General features: G+C 35.5%; 1 pseudogene; it reads right to left on the reverse strand.

Annotated features, from left to right (window-relative positions):
* Positions 1-528: 528 nt before the first annotated feature.
* On the reverse strand, positions 529-1,089 carry LOC122738025 (annotated as a pseudogene).
* Positions 1,090-25,541: the final 24,452 nt, after the last annotated feature.

Raw genomic sequence — 25,541 nt, forward strand, 5'->3', positions numbered from 1 at the left:
CTTTCTTTCTTTCTTTCTTTCTTTCTTTCTTTCTTTCTTTCTTTCTTTCTTTCTTTCTTTCTTTCTTTCTTTCTTCCTTTCTTTCTTTCTTCCTTTCTTCCTTTCTTTCTTTCCTTCCTTCCTTCCTTCCTTCCTTCCTTCCTTCCTTCCTTCCTTCCTTCCTTCCTTCCTTCCTTCCTTCCTTCCTTCCTTCCTTCCTTCCTTCCTTCCTTCCTTCCTTCCTTCCTCCTTCCTTCCTTCCTTCCTTCCTTCCTTCCTTCCTTCCTTCCTTCCTTCCTTCCTTCCTTCCTTCCTTCCTTCCTTCCTTCCTTCCTTCCTTCCTTCCTTCCTTCCTTCCTTCCTTCCTTCCTTCCTTCCTTCCTTCCTTCCTTCCTTCCTTTCATCAGTACGGAGTCAATTTATTGGGATGTAATGGTGGTAGATTTTTGGTACAGATTATGAAAAGGTCACATAACCAAAATATGCATGCACTGAAAGACAGGAGTGGCGCCCACAGTTCCCAGGTGTGGGGGAAGCCAGGTGTGTGGCTTAGCTTTCATTGTCACTGTCTCCAAGGGTGTGATTGTCAAAAAGATATTCCACCATGCCAGAATCGGGGCCCCCATTTTGCACAGGTTGGTTACATGATCACTCAGTTGTTTGATGGACTTTACCTGTTTGTCCAGGTAGTGGGTTTCAATGAAATCACATAAATGGGGGTTGATTTGTCAGTTGCCAGCTTGTGCAGTTCCAGTAACGACTGACTGACATTTTTTTCCAAGTGCAGAGCACACTCCATTGTGCTCAGTCTGCTCTCCTAGTCATCTCAGTTTGGTTTCTTGATGTCCTGCAGGAAGATGCAGCTACCATGTTGGTTCTGCAGCTTCATTAGCTTCTCAGCATGCTCCCACTCCTCGTGGGACTGGTGGATGAAATACTTGGCTAAGTTCTTCAGGGCCAAGTTCTCGGTTGAAGTAGTAAGACAGCTAGACGTGGGAGGGGTAGAGCTCCAGGTTTGATCTGCTGGTTGATGGCATCCTCAGACTCCTGGTAGTAGTTTTGCCACACCTGAGAGGGAGAAGAGGTCATCAGGGTGGCGGAGATGGGGGAGGCAGCTTAGAGGAGGAGGCGGAGGGAGGCAGCGGCTGCGCAGTGGCTGCGGCTGAGGCTGGGGAGGTGGCGGGGGCGGCTGAGGCAGACGGCTGTTCCAAGGGTAGGACAGAGAAGTTTTGGTTAGTGGAGGAGAAGGTGTAGAGGTGGCTAAGGGCTGCTCCAGCTGGGAGTTGAGCAGCAGGTTCCATTCAAGCACTGTTGAAGCAGGAAACCACAGCAACTCCCCTTCCCTGCACTTCTGGCTGCCAAGAGCTTTCTAATGGAATCACAGGTGAGATTTTTTTAAAAGATAGATATAATATTGAAAAAAATGTCTGAAAATAGAAATTCATTATTCTTCTAATGATAGATAGGGTAAGTACTATTGGTATGTGTGAATAAATTAGATTTGCAACATGTGTGTGTAAATCCATACTTCCTTTCCTTGACACTTTCTTAGTCTTTCAAAGCTGGAAAAGACAGTACTAAAAATAAATTTGGGCTAGATGACACTATTAGAATGTAGGCCAGAGAAAATTCAATAAAAACCCACATTTTTTATACCTTGATGACATTCAATATCCTTAAGAGAATTCAGGCCTTTGAATATTTTCTTAATTTCCAAATTTTCAATTCCTTTTCTAGATTTTACATTAGTTGAATCACCTGATCTAAGTAAATTACATGAACCTTAGAGAAATGTAGGGCAACAACTATGTAAGGCTTATGTGTAGTCTACAGGGCTTTATTTTTTCTCATTTATTACTCTTAATTCAGAATTTCTAGTTTTCCTTCAACCTTGCTATGTCCACATAAGCACTGGATATCAGTATATTTAATTTTAATAGCAGTTCATTTCATTTGGAAGGTCTTACCAAGTTCCCTATAGAATTTCTCTACACCTATATCCTGTGCAACAATTGTTAGTGTAAAATATAAAGGTTTTTCATAGTAGCCTTTCACAAATAGTTATCATGTGTATGGGAATACAAGGTGACCAACTGTCCCATGAATGCTTTTTGTGTTTTGACCTTTGGGTAGATTATAAAATTGAATCAGCCAAATCTTTGATTTGTCCCTCTAAGAAGAATCTGTGATCCTTTCCTTCTTTGAGCTACAATATTCTACTTTCTTGTTTCTTTTACACTGAAAATGTCAAGATAGATATGGTTCATTTCCTCTAGCAGTATATTCACTTTTTGATCATTGAGCAAGGAACTCACATTTAGAATATCATGAGCAAAGTCAAAGTGAGTATGATTAATGTAAACTGTGATTGTTAGTAACTTTGGCCTTCTTTTCCAAGAATATGTCACTATCATCATAAAGGGAGAAGGGATAGGAACAAGGAACAGTTTGTATTTTTACTGGTTTCATGGGGTACTATGACCAAATTATTTTTCAGTCTATTATAACAAAACCTTTGTGTAATTTGTTAGGCTGACCCTCAGACAGCAGACTCAGTTTGTATCCATGAAAACAAAACAAAACAAAAAACAAACTGAAAGCATTTATATCATAGAACAGAGATTTTTCTCTTCTAACATAATTCTTGAGAACCTATGATCACTTCAATGGCATTAAGAGGCCTTGAAGTACCACTTTGTACAGGCCTTCTCTATACCAGCTATTTAATAAACATGTATTGAATTGTATTGAATTTAGAGTTACTTTTATAGGCTTTTCCTTTCCTATGTATTCCTTATGGACTTAGAAGACTTTGTCAGGTGCAATATGCTTGTTTTCTCATGATAACCTCCCATGATTTAAAATTATTTTTGTAAATGATATCATAAACAGTTGTACTGGTAAAGCCATAAGAGATGCATTTACAAGTAGAGTGATCTATCTTAACAATACATGCTTAATTCCATAAGTATTATGTACTCTAACTCTGTGTCTCTGTCTCTATTTCTCTTTTTCTTTCTCTGTCTCCCTCTCTTAATCTATCTTTCTCTCTGTATCTGTCTCTCTCTACCTGTCTCTTTTCTCTATCTTTGTCTCTGTCTCTCTTTCTCTGTCTCTTGTCTCTATCTCTGTCTGCCTGTCTCTGTCTTTCTGCCTCTCTCTTTCTATGTCTCTCTCTGTCTCAGTCTCTTTGTTTCTTGTCTGTCTATATCTGTTTCTGTTTCTCCCTTGTCTCTATTTCTGTCTCCTTGTTTCTCTCTGTCTTTCTGTTTCTCTGCCTTTCTGTCTATATGTCTCTTTCTTAAAAGGTCTAGAATTTGGGGGTGGAACCAAGATGGCAGAGGAAAGGTTTTGATTTCCCCATGTTCCCAACAAATAATCCAAACATTTCATAAATAATGCCATAAGAAAACTCCCAGAGCAGCCTAAACCACATAAGAATAGAGTGAGACTATTTTCCAACCAAAGATGGCAACTGGGATCACCTGCTGACCTGGCTGAGAGGAGCTTAGCTCACAGTCCAGACCCAGCCAGGAACAAACTACACCCTCAGCTCCTTAGAGCCTTCAGTGCCAGCAGCTTCTTCTGATGCTCGCCTCCCACACCAGTGAGGGGGTTCAGCAGTTGGCCAGGGTGAAGTGGCTGTGATCTCTGCTGGAGTTGAGGTGAAGCACAATGGTTCAGCACCAGATTTAAATAAGGGAGCTGCTTCCAAATTGAGATGTGTAGGCAAAGAAAACAGTGGACAATTGAAAGCTTCTTTGTGGGCAAGTTAGACCAGAATACACAATCAGAAGAAGATAATAATGAAGTCAAAGCTCCAACATCCAAAGTGCCTAAGAAAAATATGAACTGGTCTCAGGCCACAGAGGCACTCAAAAGGGACTTTGAAAAGAAAGTAGGAGAGATAGAAGGAAGATTTAGAGAGGTAGATTAAAGAATGGGAAGGGAAATAAGAGTGATGCAGGAGAGTCATGAAAATTTGAAAAGCCAAATGGAAAAAAGGTACAAAAGCTCTCAGTAGACAATAATTGCCTAAGAATTAGGATCAAACAAATGGAAGCTAGTGATTTTATGAGAAACCAAGACAGTGTAAAGCAAATCCAAATTAATAAAAAATAGAGGGTAATATTAGATATCTCCTTGGAAGAACAGCTGACCTGGAGAATAGATCCAGGAGAGATACTTTGAAAATCATTGGACTACCTGAAAACCATGACCAAAATAAGAGTTTAGACACCATCTTTTAAGAAATTTTCAGGGAAAATTACCCTGATATTCTAGATGCAGAAAGTAAAATAGAAACTGAAAGAATGCACCCATTACTTTCTGAAAGAGATCCCAAAAGGAAAACTTCCATGGATATTATAGCCAAATTCCAGATATCCCACATCAAGGAGAAAATATTGCAAGCAGCTATAAAAGAGGAATTAAAATACTGTGGAGGCCCATTCAGTACAGCACAAGATATACCAGCATCTACATTAAAGGACCAGAGGGCATGGAATATGATATTCTGGAGGGCAAAGGAACTGGGACTACAGCCAAAAATCAACTACCCAGTAAAACTGATTATAATCTTTCAGATTAAAAATTGGACTTCATATGAAAAAGAGGACTTTTAGGCATTTGTCAGGAAAAGACCTGAACTAAATAGAAAATTTGAGTTTCAAATATAAGACCCTCGAGAAGCATAAAAACATAGAAAGGGAAAAGAGATCATGAGGGATATTAAAAGATTAAACTGTTTATATTCCTACATGGGATGATAATACTTCTAACCCATAAGATCTTTCTAAGTATTACGGCAGCTGAAAGGAATATACTTAGAGGGCACAGTGGTGAATTGAATATGAAGGGATGATATCTGTAAAGCATTTATTTTTTGTTTATCCTTGTTTTTTGTGAGGCAGACAGGGTGGGGTGGTGTATGTCTGGTGCTAGATTTGTGCTTGGGGCCTCCTGGGTGCAGGGTTGGTGCTTTGTCCACTGTTTCCCTTAGCTGACCCATGATGACATCTTCAAAATAAACTTAAAGGGTAAGAGGAATGCACTGGAAGAAAGGAAATGGGAGAGGTGGACTGGGGAAAAGTAACTCATATAAAAGAAATAAGAAAAAGCTTATGGAGTGGAGGGGAAGATTGGGAAAGAGTAAGGGAGTAAGTGAACCTTACTCTCATCATAACTGGCTCAAAGAGGGAATAACATACCCACTCAAATGGTCATAATAATATATTCTGCCATGAGGGAAAGTTGGGGGAGGGGAAGGTGATGGGGGATTAGAGGTAAAGAAAAGAAGCGCAGATTGGGGGAGTAGTAAACAAGCAAAACACTTTTGAGCTGGGATAGGGTGAAGGAAGATTGAAAATAGAGTAAATATCAAGGGGAGGGAATAAGATGGAGGGTAATATAGTTAGAAATATTATCTGTGAAAGAAATGATGAGCAGGATGATATCAGAAGGACATATGAAAAATGCAAATCATCAGCAGAGGAAGAATTGATAGTATCTGAATACAGATTGAAGTAAAATTTTATGTTTGCTACTCTTTTTAAAGGTATTTTGTCTATTTTCTTTCACAACCTAACTAATATAAAGATGTTTAGTATAACTGCACATGTATGATTTATATTGAATTGCTTGATTTCATAGGGAGGGTCAAGGAGGGAGAGAGGAAGAAAACTTAGAACACAAATTTTTATAAACTCAACGTGAAAAGAAATGATGAGCAGGAGGAGTTCAGGGAAACCTGGAAGGACTTACATGAACTGATGTTGATCCAGAAGAACATTGTGCACAGTAACAGCAACATTGTGTGATGATAAATGGTGATAGACTGGGCTCTTTTTAGCAGTGCAACAATCCAAAACAATTTCAAAGAACTTCATAATAGAAAATATTCTCAACATCCAGAAAAAAAGAACTGTGGGTTATGAATGCAGATTGAACCATACTGTTTCTACTTTTTGGGATTTTATATTTCCTTCATTTTTGAGGTTTTTATCTTGTGCTCTGATTTTTCTTTCTCAATATGATTAACGCAGAAATATGTCAAATGTGATGGCAGATATATAACATATATCAGCTTGTTTTCTGTCTTGGGGTGGAGGGAGGGAATGGAGGGTGGGAGAAAAATTTGGAACTAAAATTCCTATGAAAACAAATGTTGAAAAATATCCTTACACAGAACTGGGAAATAATAAAGTACTTTTATTATATCTACCTCTATCTCTATCTCTATCTCTATCTCTATCTCTAGCTCTAGCTCTAGCTCTAGCTCTAGCTCTAGCTCTAGCTCTAGCTCTAGCTCTAGCTCTAGCTCTAGCTCTATCTCTATCTCTATCTCTATCTCTATCTCTATCTCTATCTCTATCTCTATCTCTATCTCTATATAATGTTCTGGAATTCATTATCATCAGTGTGGAGAACTCCTGGTATGAAAATCCTCTTACAATAGCAAGTCAGCAACCTCTCTACCTTACAGCCTTACTGAGGCATTTATAGATTCAGTGACTTGCCAATAGTCACATAGCAAGTTGTGTGCCACAAACAGGAAGTAAACACAATTTTTGTGATATCCAAGGCTATGAACTCTCCATGATACAACAACTGCTTTTGACATTTTGGTCTGGACTTTTGAATATCTGTTTTATTTAGAACTCAGATTTAATTAGGGTGGGAAAATATCTGCACTTTGAAGTTATACTTCCCCTTCTTCTGGATTGAAGTCATCATAAAATATCACCATAAAATCTAAAGTCACATTATTCTTCTACACAGTAAGTAGAAAAGAAATTCTTGAAAATGCATTAGGACACTGCATTTGTTTTGAGGAATGGATTTTTAGCTGAAATGTACTTATTTAAATACTTTGATGCAGTCTGTGTGAAACACTTAAATAAACACCATAACTAATCAAAAGCTCAAGGTTGAGGTTCAAATCCTGACTCTATTAGTTATTATCTGTGTGATGTAGGAGATGTCTACTCAGTTCCTTGTCTTAGTTTCCTCATCTGTAAATAAAGGGTTTGGACTAGATAACACCCACATTTTTTTCCAGCTTCATCTATGATCCTATGGGTCTGTTCTAACTGATATAGCTACTTCCAATAGACATGTATGCTTCAACTAATTCATGTCTCCTTAATTTATAGGACAATTTCCCATATCTTTTGATGAGGCCTTCACTTGTGGTCCACTAGTATGTTGCTGGACATAATCTAAATCACTTAGCATTACATGGATATGAATGGGTTACACAGGTAGTGTCTATTTCTATGGCTGTAAGAAGGCTGACTTTCCCCCCCCAGACATACATCTCTAATGGCATCTTTTATGTTGTTTCTTCTGAACAATTGGTAATATCAGTAACCATCCTGGAACCAAACAACAACCGTAATTATTTATTATACTGAGAAGCATCACAGACATTTGTGACTATTTCATTCTCCAGTCTGACTTTCGCAGAGATTGTTGACTTGCGAGGTTGACATGTGTTGTTCTTGGATTCCATTATTGGTAGTATTTAGTTTGGAGAAGAATAGCCATTGGAGATGAATTCCACAGGATACAGAACAAAGAACACTAATAATTGTGTAAATAGTGTGATGAGTGAAATCTCCAGTAACTGAGGAAATGGAGGTCCAAATGTCCAAGAATATTGATTCATTGGCAAAGCATGAAGTTGCACAACAAATTAGGACCAGATTGCCTCAGAAAGCCACTGGACCCTGAATAAATATTTTGCATATATTAATGCATTATATTGAAATTATAAACAGGTTATAAACCAGGATATAAAATTAGGTAATCTCATTTTTATTAGAGAAAATATCAGGGGCTTGCTGAGTTGGAAGAACGAAGGAGAATTTGGGAACTTTCCCATTTGTGAAACAGAATGTCACTGATATCTTACATTTGGGAGGGGGGGAATGAAAAGTGAAACATGTCTCAAAATGGGGTTAATTTTACAAGATGGAATTAATTTGGTTTATATAATTCTGGTCTTTGATTTTTGGGAGGGGTATATCTACTCACTCATGCATGACTTATCAAGAGTCCAGATTTATAATTTTTTTGAAATGTTCATAATCAGAATTACATACAAAAAAATAAAAGACCACTGGGAATCACACTCTCTTATAGCTTAGTATGGCAGCAAATATAGCACCTAAGAATAATGATTATCATTAATATTAAATAACGTTAAGTGTTCTTCTATCCTAGAAACACTCCCACTGTTCATTTAAGCAGCACATTTCATCTTAAGTACCAGATGTCTTATATGGTCATGTGGTACATGAAAATATCTTCTCTTGAACATTATGGAATTGGTCTTATTCTCAGGAAAACTATTGATGGGGAATATGTCTTTCTGGTTCCACGTCACTTGCATAAATTTTTTGTTTATCATGTTGTACTAGATTATCAAGGTGAAGACCAGTTCAAGTATTATAGTACTTATCCCATGAATGACAGATATATAAAAAATGTACATCAAATTAGGAACTCACATTTTACCTGGAACTTCAGAGAATTCCAGTTTTTGTATATCACTTGCTTTTTGTGTCTTGAGCTAAATCCTGTTCCTGCTATGAGCAATGCTGACAGGACAATGCCAACAGGCTGAAGGAAGATTCTAAATAACAAAATTCATGAGGGCCTGACTTAAGAAAACAAAACAAAAAAGAATGAGCCCTTTTTGTCTCTTAAATCATATAATTCAAAATAGGAAACTGATTTTACTTTGTTTAAAATTATTAATGCAATTTGATATGCAAAATCCTTAATACAATTTTGAGAATGCATTACTAAAACATACTCAAAAGCAGAATTTCCTATTTGCAAGGAAATCATATTCAAAATTATATATCACAGTAATTAGAGAAAATAGGATAATCATGTTACTTTTTCAAAATTTATAATTTCACTTAATTACAAAGCTTTTACATAATATCTTTTCTTATTATTTTATCTAATCATCCCCCACTTAGGAGGATATCACCCCTATATTATAATTTATGTAGTCAATGAATAGATTAAGCACCACCACAACCAAAAATTCTACATGTTTCAATACTAAATCTATAAATCAGATTTCTATAATTTGCCTGCCCAATTATATAAAATTGCTATGAAAGGAAAAGGAATTGCTATAACAGTATGAAGACTTATTCCCTCTAAGGCACAGACTGAACCAAAATAAGCCATACGAGGGGAGAAAACTTTATTAGCTCTTTTTGATTACAGGCATGAGTCAACTGTCAGCCATGTAGCAAAGTTCCACATTATTCTTAGGGTATCAGAACCAAAGCTAAGGATTAATGTGGTGGGACATTTCCTGTTCAAAAAGGAGATAGCTCCATGGAAAATGGAAAAGTCCCTTGGAATGTTATCCATTGTCTATTTGGTTAAGTTGTTTCCCTTCCTCTGTTTGCTGCTTGCTTTAAGATGGCATTGGCTTTATATACATTCATTTACATTTATATTCCCACTGCTTAGCACAGTGCCTGGCATATAATAAATGCTTGTTGATATGTACTGAGTGTGGTGGGAAGGTGTACTCAAAGGGGAAATAAAAACTTTAGCCTGCATAAATAAAACATTAGCCATAGGCCAATGCATTTGCAGTTCATGTCGGATAATGTCTTGCCTTCCATTTACAATAGTGTTGGTGCGTTGTGGCTTCTTTCAGACCCAGTGTTTAGGGAGAGCAAATCAATTTCACTTAGGTCAAACATGTTTATATTGTTTTCCCTCAAATGAAATTTCTAAATACATGGCTGACCAAAAATGAAGAGGAAATTAAAACAATAATTAGCAGCTATTTTCCCCAACTGTATGTCAATAAATTTGGCAATCTAAAAGAAATGGATGGATATTTATAAAAATGTAAATTGCCCAAATTAACAGAAAATAAAATAAAATACTCGAATCGTCCCATTCTAGAAAAAAATGAACAAGCCATCAATAAACTCCCTAAGGAAAAAATCTCCAGGGACAAATGGAGTTGCAAGTGAATTCTACCAAACATTCAATACTATATAATTCCAATACTATATAAATTATCTGGAAAAATATGAGAAGAATTTTTACCAAAATCCATTTATGACATGAATATCATGCTGATACCTAAACTAGAAGAGGAAAAACAGAGAAAGAAAATTATAGACCATTTTCCCTATTGAATATTTATGGGAAAATTTAAAATAAAATATTAACTAAGAGATTACAGCACTTTGTCACATGACAAGGTGGGATTTATGCCAGGAATGCAGGGCTGGTTCAACATTATCAAAACTATCAACATAGTTGACTACATCAGTACAAAAACTAACTGAAATAATGATTATCCCAATAGATGCAGAAAAAAATGTTGATAAAATACAGCACCCCCTTTCTATCAAAAACACTAGGGAGTCTGGGAACAAATGAATTTTTCTTTAAAATGATAATCGGTATCTAAAAGCATCAGCAACATTGTATATAATGGGGATAAGTTAAAGACATTCTTAATAAGGTCAGGAGTTAAACAGGGAAGGCCATTATCACCTCTATTATCCATCATTGTACTAGAAATGTTAGATTTAATGGTGAGAAGAAAAAATAAATTGAAGGAATTAGAATAGACAAGGAGGTAACAAAACTATCCCTCTGCAGATGATATGATGGTACACTTATAGAATCCTAGAGAATAAACTAAAAAACTACTTGAAAAAAAATGAACAACTTTAGTAAAGTTGCAGGAGATAAAACAAATCCACATAAATCATAAGCATTTCTATATATGAACAAGAAAGTGCAGCAGCAAGAGAAATTCCATATATAAATACACATATAAATACATACATATGTATATATATACACACATATATAAATGCACAGCTGAATAAATATTCAAACCCCTCCCTCACCTGTCCCTTTAAGGTTGTCACAGTGTTTTATGATATTTTCCTTTACAATACTTTGAAAAATGACATGTCAGACTTTCACTACATTTTCACTAAGGAGCATGGAGAAAACTCTTCCATTTTCAGTGGTAGGAAGGCTCCAGCATTAAGTGTAGGAGTATTATGTAGAGGGAGAAGGTCATATGAGCAATAAGGTCAACCTGATTAGCTGTCTTCAAGTACTTGATGGGCTGTCACATGAAAGAGATTGGGCTTGTTCTGCTTGGTTCCAAAGGGCAGAAACAGGAGCAACAGATGGCAGATGAAAAGTGGCCAATTTCAGCTTGATGCCAGGAAAAAGATAACAAAACTTCCTGAAATTAGAGCTTTGCAAAAGGAAAGTGGGTTGACAGTGGAAGTAGGAATTTCATCTTCACTGGAGTTCTTTAGGCAAAGGCTGGATGGCCATTTGCTACATATATTGTATAGGACATCCTTTTTCAGATATAGACTTAAATAGATGTACTAGGCAGTCTTGTGTGAATCTGTAATATGAAATGAGATCTTTCTATAGGGAAGCAAAACTGTTAATGCGTGTTCAACATATGAACTGTCACCAGTACTTGATGAGTTCACATTTTTTTCTAGTAAAGTTTCATGCCTTGAGTATGTTAAATCTATTTGAAATCTACTGACATTTACCAGCTGCCAAGAATGTTTTGTATAAGGAGAATTTCAATAAAATACATACACAGTTTGAAAAGTGGCATAGTGATAAATGTCAATAGAGCTGTGATAGTATAAATGTGATTAAAACCATTCTTCCATGGTTGCCACTGTGGGTGTAAAGGAAACAGCATTGGTTTCAGTGTCATAAGACTTGGATGCCAACCTTGGGTTTCATGTATTTTCATTTTTTTTAAATTTTAACTTAATTATAAGCTTGACAAATATCAGCATGTATGGATATTGCCATATAGAAAGGAAAGAAAACATGTTATATGGGACCACGAATCTATTTTACACAGTTTATTTTGTTGAATGCCTATATTAAACTTAAAATGATAGACTCAACATTGACCTATTTGTGTCCTCTTCTGAATTGTAGTCCTTAAAGTGCTATTATACTTCTTTTCTCTCTACTCTGCATCAGTTCATAGAAACTTTTCCTGCTTTCTCCAAAGTCAACAGTTTTGTTATTGCTTCTTGCATAGTAATATTCCATCATATCTGTATACCAACAGGGTTTTGATACATACTTATTATTTATTAGTAATGTAGAGCAGTTTGAATGTGATCACTGACAGAATATTTCTTTTTAAAAATTTTCCCTTCATATCTTCTGGCAACTTTTCTATTGAGGGATGACTCTGGTTCTTATATATTTATATCAATTCCCTATATGCCTAGGATATTTAACATTTTTCAGAGAAATTTCCTGCACAGTTTCCCCATCTCTAATGGGAAAGCAAGTATTTTTTCTTTTAATCCTAAATGCATTGATTATAAAAATAATATATATATATATAATAAATATAATTAGATAAACATAAATAAGAAATATAAAAATAAGAAACTTTAAATGTGTATAATCAAAAGTGCCCATTTAATTTGTATGAACATGTATATATCTTGTTTGATGAAAAGCTCTCCCTCTGTCCATAGTGATGAAGGCATCCCCTTCCCTTCTCTTCTTAATCCATTATGACATGAACTTTTATATTTAGGTCATATATACATTTACAATTTATTATAGTATATAAGATCCTAGACTAAGGCTAATTTTTTCCAAGATTGTCTTCCAATTTTCCCAACCATTTTTAATAGTGAGTCTTTACCCTCTGAAACTGGTGTTCTTGGGTTTATCAGGCACTAGTTATATTACTATATTTGGTTGCCTCTGGGTCTTGTGTATGTAATCTGTTTCAGTGATCAAATTTTCTATTTTGTAACCATTCCCAACTACTTTATGAATATTTCTACTTATTTTGAAATCTTTTACTCTCTTCCTTCCCAGTTTTTAATTACTTTCCCTAAGATGCTTAAGCTCTGGCTATGACTCTTACCACCTATATGACCATGGACAAGTCACTAAAAGTCTAAGGATCTCTTTTTTCTCATCTCTTCAACAAAGACTTTAGATAATAAGACATTTATGATACCTTCCGCCATTAAATGCTATGACCTTGTCCTTTTCTTGCCTCATCTCCTACTCCTCTACGTGTTCAACATTCCAAACAGTTAGGACTACTCTTTATCTACCAGTCTTCTACCAACATCTATCCTGTTTCTTGTATTTCCATGCCCTAAAATTTTGCTCAAGTCATTCATTATGGCCATCATGCTTAAAATGAAACATAGAATCAAAGCAACACCGATTTATATCCGGAAGAGACTTCAATACCAAGTCAACAAGTCAAATCAACAAGCATTTATCAAGAACTTAATGCATGCCAGAAACAATGCTTACTGCTAGAGATACAAAGGCAGACATGAAAAACCCTGAATCCCAGGGAGATTAAGGGACTCTCCAAGGCCATACCCATAGTTAGTGGTAATTAACCACAGGCTAATGTAAGATTCCACATACTACTCTGCACCAAGAAGGAAGATAGATTTGTTGTGATGTGACTCTGATACTTCTGACTTTAGTGCCAAAGAAGCAGGATTGGAATTCTTGTCCTGGTATTGTAATTTGTGTCATGCAGGCCAAGCTATTCAATATTTATAAGCCTTGATTTTTGTCATCTTTAAAATGGGGAGAATTATCCTATTATTATCTGCAGCACAAGATACTTTTTAGGAAATATCCTTGTAAACCTGAAAGCATAAAGTGGAATATTGTGCATTGTTATAAATGGGGCACATCTGTTAGTTTAGCTGGTGGACTTTTTTCATGTCCCATTTTCAGATATTTTCTGTTTCCATACTATATGACCTTTTTGTCATCTCATATCTCATGCCGATTTAAGAAAAAAAAAAGAAATGACCATGCAAAAAATCAATACCTATAGACTCATAAAAAGTAATTAAAGTAATAACAGTTGCATAAAATCATATGAAGTAATTATCTGACATTTATTTAAGACTTCTAGGTTAACAAAGCCCTTCACATATATCATTTCCCTTGAGGCCAAAAATGTGAGGTGGTTAATATTTTCTCTATAGATGAGGTAACTGATGTTTAAATGATCTATATGGTCACATAAATAAGTTTCTCCCACAATATTTTACCCCTTTTTCCTCAAGCCAAGACCAATATTGTACCACATGGATTCTCATGCTCCTTTTGCTTTTTTGGATCAGCTTTGGGATTTCACCAGTACAGTGAATTCCTCCTGAGAAAACCCTTCATATAAATGATACTTAGTACCTTCTTGGCAACTCATAATAGTATATATTTTCCTGTAATAACTGAGAGGTTAAGAGATTTAATAAGTCACAGAGCTAGTATATATCAGACATAGGACTTGAAGCCAAGTCTTTTTGAAACTATCCATCTCCTAGACCATGCTGCCTCTGATGAGTCCATGCCTTACAGGTGTTGTTGTTGTTGTTTTTATTGTTGTTAGTGGTGGTGATGATGATGATTCACATTTATATAGCACTTTAAGGTTTACAAAGTACCTTACATGCATGATCCCATTTGACCCTCACAGTAAACTTATGTAATTAGTTTGTAGTCATGGCAATTTGAGAAAACTGGAAATTGAGGCTGAGAGAGGCTAAGTGACTTGCCAACGATCACACAGAAACTGTCAGTTTTGGAATTTCAACTCAGGTCTTCCCTATATGCTACTGACTAGTCTGACCCCCACGGCTTGAAAGCCTGTTATGTTATATCTCATCCCTCTTCCATAGTTTTCCAGTTTCCTTGGGGGTATTTAGGCTCTCTGCAGATAGCTACAGTCCTCACTGATGGTGTTCCCTTCACAATAAGGATTGGTCTCCTGAATCTGTTATATTTAATCATTTGCCAATATATTAACTTTTACAAAGAATAGTTAATTGAAAAGATTAAAGAACAAATATGCAAACTACTTTTACCCACATATATGGGATTTAATCTTGTTCTCTGTACCACCTCAGTCTCTGGGGAAGGGAGCATGATTAAATTCACAGCTTAGTCCCCTTCCTATACAGCCCAGTTCAAGTTCCAAGTCTAAAATTCTTTCATGTTTGTATCCCAGGGAATCTGCCCTTTTTCCACTTTTTCTGCCTGAAGTCTTGGTTCTTAGAGCACCATAGCTCAAACTCTGAGTCCCAAAAGCTCACCAACTGGAACATGATATTGAGAAGGGTAACTAAAACAAAACAAGACATATGCCTCAGCCACAGGATCTAAAAGGAGAAGGGGATGGTAACCCTCTTCCCAGTTAAGATCATTGTAACTGGTGGGGGGGAGGGGGGCAGCTAGGTGGTACAGTGGATAAGGTACTGGCCTTCGATTCAAGAGGACCTAAGTTCAAATTGAGCTGTGTGACCCTGGGCAAGTCACTTAACCATAATTGCACTGAAAAAAAAAAGATCATTGTAACCCTCCTGTGTGATCATTACCCTCTCAACATAGCAGGGAAGAACATGAAGGAAAGAGACCAACTGTCCACAGCCTACTCTGGCTACTCCCACCCAGGAGGTAGGAAATTGCAAGGTTCCTCCATGTAAGGTAATCTAAGTATGTATAGGGCCAGCTCCTTACACCTTAGTGGGAATATTATAGTACAAAGGGCATGGAAATAGGGCTACTGTCAAGTTCTACAATCTAGCTTTTACCCTGATTCCCAAGACTTATCTTTTGAGGACTTATCATACATTTTCAAAATTAAATTAATAATGCCCCACTGAAATATTTCGAAAATTATTATTATGTTGCCATGAAGCACTTTGAATGCCTTGGGGGTATACTTCTGTGTGAATTTAAGGTAGGGTTTAGTTTTCTGCAAATCCATTATGAAGCTTCAGGAAGACATTGCCTTATAAATTAAGCTAATCAAGTGAATGTGTTTTTTTTTTTGATCCAGTTAATTCAATAGAACCAATTTCAAAAATTGCAGTTCTTGATCATCATGACTGCCTTCTTCATAATCAAAGTTTTGCTCAGGTATAAGTCAAACCCTCCCCTGATGGAGAACAGAAATATGAAAGCAAATTGTTCATGTCTCCTTTTTGAAAAAAAAAAAAAAGAAACCCTATAGGAATGTGGAGAAGAGAGAATCTTAATGGAATAATTAGTTCTCTATCACAGTTGAATGTACCCTATTAATCTTTCAAACACACATTCTCTGCTTACTTTAAAAGAGTCAAATTGGTAAACAGGATTTTTGATTGCTTCGAAAGTCTATTTTTGTTGGTTTCACTTCCTGCCTTTAGTACCCACCTCCTATCCCTTGATGAGAGTTTTGCTGAATATGCAAGAATCTAAATATTTAATCTTCTCAAGTAGTAAACTCCAGTGAAGCACAATACACAGAGCCTTAATTTTGATAATATATATGCCAATAACAGCACATAGCAAATACATTCCACGTCCATTGATTTTGCAGGCAGGGGAGATGAACCATTCTATTTCATCAGAGCTACATAACTCAGTGACTCACCTCTTCGTACATAATTTTTTTCCTCTAGTATTTGAGCTAATAACTTCCTCAGGAAAAAAAAAAGCCAGGAAAAAAGAGAGATCACCATTCAATGAAAATAAAAGTGCAAAGATGGTTTTATGTAATGTAAAAAGTAAAGCAAAGCAAAATGTCTTACCCCCCATAGGTCTGCCTAGGGAATGAAAACCCTTTATAGGTGTTGATATCTGTCACATCCACATATCTTTTCTAAATGGATAATTAGTAGATTTTTTAGAGTTAGTAGTTTTTAACTACACTTGTATCTCTGAAATTGTTTTCTATTTTCTTTCTTTCTTTTTTTTCTTACATTTCAATGGAAAAAGCAAAACCTTCCAAATGGTAATGTATTTAGTTCAATATTTTTCAAAGAGAGAGTAGAAAAAAAATTTAGTCCAGATTACCAGGATTCAAATTCCAGTTCATCTATTGACCTGTGCTAATTTTAGGAAGACCTGGGCTGAAATTCTAATCTCAAATACTTTCTAACTGTATGACCCTGGGCAAGTCACTTAACCTCATTGTGACTCGGGTTTCTCATTGTAAAATGGTTTTGGATTTGATTGATTCTAAGTTTCTTCAACTCCAAATCTGGTATCCTAAAATCCTTGGAATCAATAAAGCATATTCCCATCTCTAGCCACAATTCATTATCTGAGGAATGAGGGATGGGATAGGCTTCACTAAGTAACTTCTGGAGTCCTTTGATGCTCTAGATTTCATGTTCTGTTGGAATGAATTGCCAAGATTAATCTTTTACCGGATGACATATTTGATGTTTCAACCTTATTCTATGGTCTAATGTTTTAGTTTAGAATCACAAAAACTTTAATTTGGAATAGACTTTAGAGCCCATTTAGTTCAACTGGTACTTAAGCAAAACTGCTTTCAGCATCATCCCCAGTAGGTGGTTGTCTAGTAACTGCTTTGTGACCTTCCATAAGGGAGAATGGACCATATAAGAGGAAGTTCATTCCACATTTACTTATTATTGGTATGGTTTTGTTTTTATGAAACCTAAGTCATCCACCTTGCATCTTTTACAAATTTTACTTCCATTATTCCTAATACTGTCCTCTGGGTCCAAGAAAAAAAATCTAATCTCTTTTCTACAGGATAATCCTATAAATACTGGAATAGCTGTTATTGTTCCCAGTGTCTTCTCTTCTGGCAAAATATTGAAAGGTTCCTTCAACTAATCCTTTCGTATGAGATGATCTTGTGTTATTGTCACCATGCTACTTACCCACCTTTGGGTACCCTGAAGCTTAGCAACTGTCCTTAAAATGTGGTATTTCTAACAATAAAAGCTCTAACTGTACCTTGGGCAGGAAAACAGGAGCAAAACATTTTATTTTACAAATAGCAAAGTTACTTTGCAAACAGTAAAGTAATAACTTTAGCTAATTCTAAGATGGAATAAGCATATTTTTTGAAACAACAGGAATTTTAAGCCTGTATGTGGAAATAGATTTTAACTGATCTTCTCATTAAGTGGTCAATTAAAATATTGGTCATTCTTTTCAGTAAAGTGAGAAGGTTGTGGTTGGGCTTTTCTTATATTTCCCATAGTGCATTTGAACTATGAGGGAGCTCATTGTGGTTTGGTTATGAGGTCTTGATTTGATCTGTGAAGTTTGATGTACTGAGTTATGCCCAGTGCTTCTCTGCAGCTTGTTGTGGTGAATTGATGTCTCTGCTCCTTACTTTTTTTTTTTTCTTTTTTAGTGAGGCAATTGGGGTTAAGTGACTTGCCCAGGGTCACACAGCTAGTAAGTGTGTGTTAAGTGTCTGAGGCCGGATTTGAACTCAAGTACTCCTGACTCCAGGGCTGGTGCTCTATGCACTGTGCCACCTGGCTGCCCCGCTCCTTACTTTTTATAGTCCTATCTTCACTAGACTGCAGAATCATGGTGTGTTCAAATTCCTGAGCAAAGATAACAGAACCCCAAATGCTTCAATGCACTTGGTGATGAATCTCCTCAGGTAAAGCTCTTATTATAGGTAATGACTATCGGTGGTGCATAAGTGGGGAAGGGGGAAAACAAAATACTTTGGCAAAAATGGCAAAGATAAGGAGATTCCATTGTTTTCCTATAAATTTAGAATTTTCAGTCTTTTCGTTCTGTGGTGTTTATAAAGAAAGATCTGCTTAGTTCAATTCATTTCATTTCTTTTTTTAAATCTTTTTTATTTCATTAAATATTTTCTAATTACATGTAAAATTTGTAGCAATCATTTTTTTAAATTTTGTTCCAAATTCTCTCCCCCCCACACACACTTTGTCCTCCTCGAGAAAGAAAGCATAATTCCCAGTTGCTATCTTTCATTAGAGCAGCACAGTGGAAAAGAGTTCTGAATGCAGAGTAAGAACATGTGGATTCAAATGTTGCTTCTGCCATTTACTATTTATGTGATCTTCAATAGGCAGCTAGGTGGCATAGCACATAAATCACTATGCCTGGGGTAAGGGAAGATCTAAATTCTAATCATATTTTCAACACTTACTAGTTACATAAGTCGTGTTCATCTGAAAAAAATGGAGGAACTTAGGTGGCACAGTGTATAGAGTGCTGGGCCTGGAGTCTAGAAGATTCATCTTTCTGAGATCAAATCTAGCCTCATATACTTACTACCTTGGTGATCCTGGATAAGTGATTTAATTCTGTTTGCCTCAGTTTTCTCATCTGTAAAATGAGCTAGAGAAGGAAATGTCAAAATACTCCACTATCTCTGGCAAGAAAAACCCAAATGGGGTCATAGTCAGGCATGACTGAAATTTCTAAACAACAACAAAATGGAGATAATAATGACATTTCCTTCCCAGGGCTATTGGGATTAAATGCAATAATAATTGTAAAGCAATTAGCACTGTGTCTGGTACATAGTACTAACTACATAAATGTTATTTTTTATTATAACTATTGTTATTATCATCTGGCCCTTGGTTTTTGTCAGACCTCCCTTCTAGCCCTAAATCTATGATTGTATGATAAAATCACACCTTATCAACTCTTTTAATTGAGGCTTTCCCCTCATTTTCCTCTTTCATATCCTGTTACTTCTCAAGCCTGAAGCTACAAGTAAATAATCTGCTTGTTTTAGCTTTTTTGTCCTTATTAGTTGCCACCAAAAAATTCAAGAGATCATTTAGTAAAATCCTGATGTAAAATCAATAGAAGGAAATTAAAGTCAATGCACATTTTCCATGGGTGATTGAGAAAGGATGACCTGGTTCAATTAGCAAATGATACATTTAATACGCATATCCCTGAAAGGGAAACATGAAATACTTTCTGATGGAATCAGGAGAAAATGTTGCTTTATTGTTTTAAAACATAAAAGACTTTCCTAGGGAGTCATTTTTTCACAGAACAAATTCTACTTAAAATGTTATTGATGTTTTACTTTTGTACCTCACTGTCACCTCTGGATTTTTAATCATACTTCACTCTACTCACCTTGTTACCAGATGGAACACTGCAATGCAGCAACAACTATAGTGACAGTCTGCAAAAAAACCAATTAATATTGCATGGGATGAATATGGTTAGATATGTAACATACTGCCCTAGTGATTCCTTGCCTCTTAGTCCAAAGGTGGCAATATGTTTCATAACCTGTTCTGTGGATCTACAAAAACTCTTTTCATTTTTGTGATCTCTTTACATACATGGTTGTATGCATGATGTAAATTGTTATTCTTCTTCTGTTCATTTTCCTCTACATCAGTTCATACAAATTTTCCCATGATTATTTGAATTAATCTTATTGTTAATTTATTGCAGCACATAATATCCAATTATATTTGTACAATTAATATACAACAGTTTGTTCAGTTATTTTGTAACAGAAAGGCACTCTTTATTTCAACTTCTTCACTCCCATAAAAAAGTATTAATATGAATATTTGGGAATATGTAGGAACTTTATGCCTTTGACCTCCATGGGTTATATGCTCCATTGTGGGACTGGTTGATTACAGGATATTAACAGTTCAGACTCTTTTATTGCATATTTTCACATTGTTGTACAGAATCACTGGACCAATTCATAACCTCACCAATAATGTATTGTATATGTATGTTCCCATTGTTCCTCCAATACCAACATGACTTTTTTCATCTTTGTCAATTTGCAGGTTATGAGGTGAAACTTCAGAGTGGTTTTTATTTGATTTTCTCTTAGCAATTTAAAGTATTTTTCCATATGGTCATTAATGGTTTGCAATTTTTCTTTTGAAAACTACCTCACTCTATTTTTTTATTAATAATTTCTTTGGAAACAGCTCCACAAATTACATTTTTAAAGAAGCATTTAATTATATTAAGGCAATATAACTGAGCCACATTTAAAAAATTTAGAAACATTTAGATAGACTAGTGGATTGAAGGATTTTTCCTGATAATCTATCCTCCTTTAATTCCTTCGGGGTGTTTTTTTTTCCTTAAGCAAAAAGAAAAAAAAAAGAAGGGAAAGAAGAGGAGGAAGGAAAATAAAAGAATATATGTATATACATATATATATACATATATATGTATATATATGTATATATATGCAAGGTAATGAGAATATAATAAGTTTTAAGCAGATTTCCTTTATGAAAATTGAATTTAAACTTCCTTTTCTTATCTAGGAACTACAATTTGTATTAAAATAATAAGCTAGCTACAGAAACAGGAAACTTGGGTTACTACAGTAGAGATAATTTCTTGCTTTCCAATTTGTAGAGCGTGCCAAGTTATGACATGGTTTTTTTTCCATACTATAGATTGAATGCATGTGCATAATATATGATAAGCATAACAACCAAAAGCACCCTTTAAGGAAGGAGCCGAGGTCATAAGTTTGCATTTCTCACTTGGATGTGCTAATCTGAGGCATGTCTGATTTCTTGGCCATGCCCACTTATCAGCTACCTCCTGTCCTCCTTTTCAGTTACCTTTTGTGAATTATTTTCCCTTATTAGATTGTAAGATCCTCAGTGTTAGAACTTTCTATTTTCATATTTGTAAACCCAGCACTTAGCAAACATTTACTACATAGTAGCTTCTTAATAAGTGTTTATTGATTTTTAAAAAATGTATATATGAATATAAGTATATCTATTCATAAGTACATATATTTATATGAATACATCCAAATAAGTATGCACACATGAATAATATTGTAAATATTCAAATTTAATAGAAAAGTTAAAATACTGCCTTGCACCATTATTTGTTGTATATCACATTATCTTTTAATTTCTAGCATGCTCTAGTGTTGAAGTGAAAGAAACAAAAAGAAATATTAAGGTTCATTTTCTCCCCCATTTTGAAAATACTTTGTTTCATGTAATGCTAATTCAACTCAACAAAAAATGATTGATACATGAAAGGAATCTTTATTTTTTCAAAGGAGCCAAACCTAATGTTCAAAATTGGAGACAGAAACCAAAGTGCAACCTTTTCAAATATTTATGTGAGAATTTATTTTAGGAACAATACGTAAAAAAAGTTATATGTATTATATTAAATTTACCAAAAAATCAAGTTTTTTTTTAATAGAATCACACTAGATACAAAATTCAGAAGACATGGTCCCTGTTGTAAGGAAATTTAATGTCATATATATATATATATATATATATATATATATATATATACAGACAATGGTCTAAAATTAAAAGTAGAACACATTTAAAAATAAGTATCAGGTAACAAAAAGTGTTTTAGAGGTCAATGGATAAAGAAATAACCTCTTTGGGGGAAAAGGAAGAATTGATTCCAGGCATAAGAAACATCAAGAACAAAGATATGAGAATAGGAGAACCTGGCTACGTTCCAAGTATGCCATATAATCCAGTTTCATGGTACCACTGTAAATCCAGAGGGGAAAATTTGAGGTAAATTTGGAAAGCCCCTACACTCATGTTGTCAGAGACACTGTTTGAAGAGGATTATGAAACCTATGATACTCTATACAAAATCTTTGTTTCCTGTCATGCTAAGAGGTGGGATGGATATTCAAAGGGATGGTCATGCCAGTAAAAAGAGTTTGTGTACAAAGGACAGAGGTTTAGAAGGTGGCAGCATATAGTATTTGAAGAATTAGATAGGGATGAGAGAATGGAAGAGATATTTTAAAATGAGTTTAGAGTATTAATTCTAATTTAGAATCATTGGTAATACATAAGATTGAATCTGTAAATGAAAGCTAAACATGTATACACACACACACACACACACACACACACACATATATATATAAAACAATGCAATATTCAATTACTGTACTTTCATAGGTCCATAGATTTAGGACAAAAAGAGCACTTATCAGTGAAAGAAATTATTTTGCTATTACATTAGCAACCAATTTTTGAATTAGAATTAAGGATTTTTCTCCTTCATTTCCTCATTTGGGGAAAAGCTCATGTAGGTAAATCAGCCAATCTCTGAAGGATATAGGTGATTGGTGAGATGTACCCCAGCCCCTCAAGGAACATGTTCCTAGTTCTTGAGCAGGACCCCATCCAACTAGGCGATCTTCCTTTTGTTTAAACTGTAAACATAATCTAATATAGGTGAGTTCTTGCCCCAAGTTGAAGAGCCCTGTTTCTGTACCACTTCATTGGAGTTTAGAGTGACCCGGATCATAAAGGAGCAAACAAACCAAAGTGGTTTGGGAGAAATGGATTCCCCTGTGCAGATAGCTGGAGATAGCTGAGTCCCATGATAAAGTCGAGTTTTCAGCAGAAGCAGATTTCTAGCCTACCTTCTCATTAAAAGGTCCACCAATCAGGATGAATTCTACCTGTCAGAGGACATTTCCTTTGTTTGTTTGTTGGGGAGGGGGGAACAATGAGGGATAAGTGACTTGCCCAGGGTCACACAACTAGTAAGTCTCAAGTGTCTAAGGCCAGATTTGAACTCAGGTCCTCCTGAATCTAGGGCCAGTGCTTTATCCACTGTACTACCTAGCTGCGCCCCTGGGGGCATATCCTTTAAAAAATATATTTAAGGCTTTCCGGCTTTCCATGTTTTTGTCTTTGCTTATGAAAGAAACCACTGACCATAACCTATTAGTTACCCAGAAATTCTGTCTTTTAAGATTCTTCATTTGTAGGGGGCAGCTAAGTGTCCCAGTGGATAGAGCACCAGCCCTGGATTCAGGAGGACCTGAGTTCAAATCCGGCCTCAGATACTTAACACTTACTTACTAGCTGTGTGACCCTGGGCAAGTCACTTCTCCCCAGTTGCCCAGCCAAAAAAAAAAAATTCTTCATTTGTCACAGCAGGCACCCAGTGCGATCTCCTAATTTTATAGATGAAGAAACTGAGATTCAGTAAAGGTAAATTCCTAGGGTTAGGTCCCTTGGACCCTAAATAACAAAGTCAAGATTCAAAGCCAGGGCCCCTAACTTCCAATTCAGAATTATTCCCCCTATGTCATATAGTAATAGCTCATTCTTATAACAATATTTTAAGATTTGTACAGAAAATGCGTTACCTAACTTGCTTCTCCTAATGAAGGTTGTGAGGTATGTTCTGTTATGATCCCTATTTTCCAAATGAGAAAATAGAGACACACTGTTAGTAAGTTTCTGGGAATGGATTTGATCTCAGACCTCCCTCCCTCAATCCTATTCTATATCTACTGGATAATGGATACTTTTCTACTCTATTATGATGATCTGGGAAGTTCAAGATGTCTAATGTAATTGAACATAATAATTAGTTAAATAATTTGATTCAATTAATTCCGTGTAATTAAATAAAACACATTAAGCAAATACTATGAGAGACACTTCTCTCTACCTATACATACATAGAGATATCTAGAGAATTTGTGTGTATGAGTATGTGTATATGTATATACATTTATATACTATATGCATACATGCATGCAATCATATGCACACACATATGTGTATAGACATACTCATAAGCGTACCTATTCATACATACACATACACACACACACTACATACATGCATGTAATTAAATCAACATACTCCTATATAGCAAAGAACTGAGATTTAACTGGGGAAAATGTATATATTCATGCATGTATATACATATATTACATATATAGATATATGTTAAATATGAGTTGTTGGGTTATTTATTTGTTTTTGTAAGTGACCATTGAAGGGAGTCATTTCAGTTATTTTTAGAAGCTGAACTATGGAATTGTAATGAAGACTGAGCTAAGGAGAAGACTGTTGTTCAAAGTTGCAAAGACATAGCAAGTTCCCTAATTCAGTGACTATAGCTTTCTGTGTACTTCTGTCATTAAAATTGCCAATATTTTTCATCTTTACCTTTTTTTCTGACTGGTAGTCATGATTCTGGTTTGCACATGAGTTAACCTCACACAATCCCACCCCTTGGGTTCCATTTGGTCAGTCATAGGGACCATCTGCTGCCCTGACCATGAGTTATTTGTTCTGGCATGCTACACATCTAAAGCTATAGACTTTGCTTCATATACTTTGTCTCAAACACTTCAGGGTTTCTTTATTTGAAAGAAGTCGCTCCAGGAAATGGTATATGTATCAAACCATAACTTCATTGACTTATTTGTCTTCTTGAGCTCTCATTCTTTATCAGGCCTTTGATTGATCTATTTGTTATAGCTGGTTGAATGATATAGTCAAACTTTTTCTTCCTTGTGACATAGTCATCATTCATCAATAACTTCTTGTTTTTATTGAAATTATTTCATGCTCTCTCTCCTTTCTTCCTTGCATTATATTGACCATGATTCCATTATTCCTTCCAAAGTGTGGTAAATATGCTTTTACATCTCTATTACTTTTAAGTTTTGAACAATGGAAACTTTCCCCCCCTATATTTTCTTTTCCTCCCCTACTTCTCTTTCCTCCCCTTCCTCTCATTTCATCTCCTTTTTCCATCCCTCCTCTCCCAATTTTCCTCCTTTCTCTTTCCTCTTCCTCTCCTCTCCTCTGTTCTCTTCCCTCCTCTTCTTTTGGAAGACTCTTTGCTGACATAAATTGTGGGCACCAGATCTTGCATCATTCTCCTGTGAGCCTGGTTATAGATTGTTTGTGGTG

Source organism: Dromiciops gliroides, chromosome 2, assembly GCF_019393635.1.
Source record: "Dromiciops gliroides isolate mDroGli1 chromosome 2, mDroGli1.pri, whole genome shotgun sequence".
In the NCBI taxonomy this organism is placed as follows: domain Eukaryota; kingdom Metazoa; phylum Chordata; class Mammalia; order Microbiotheria; family Microbiotheriidae; genus Dromiciops; species Dromiciops gliroides.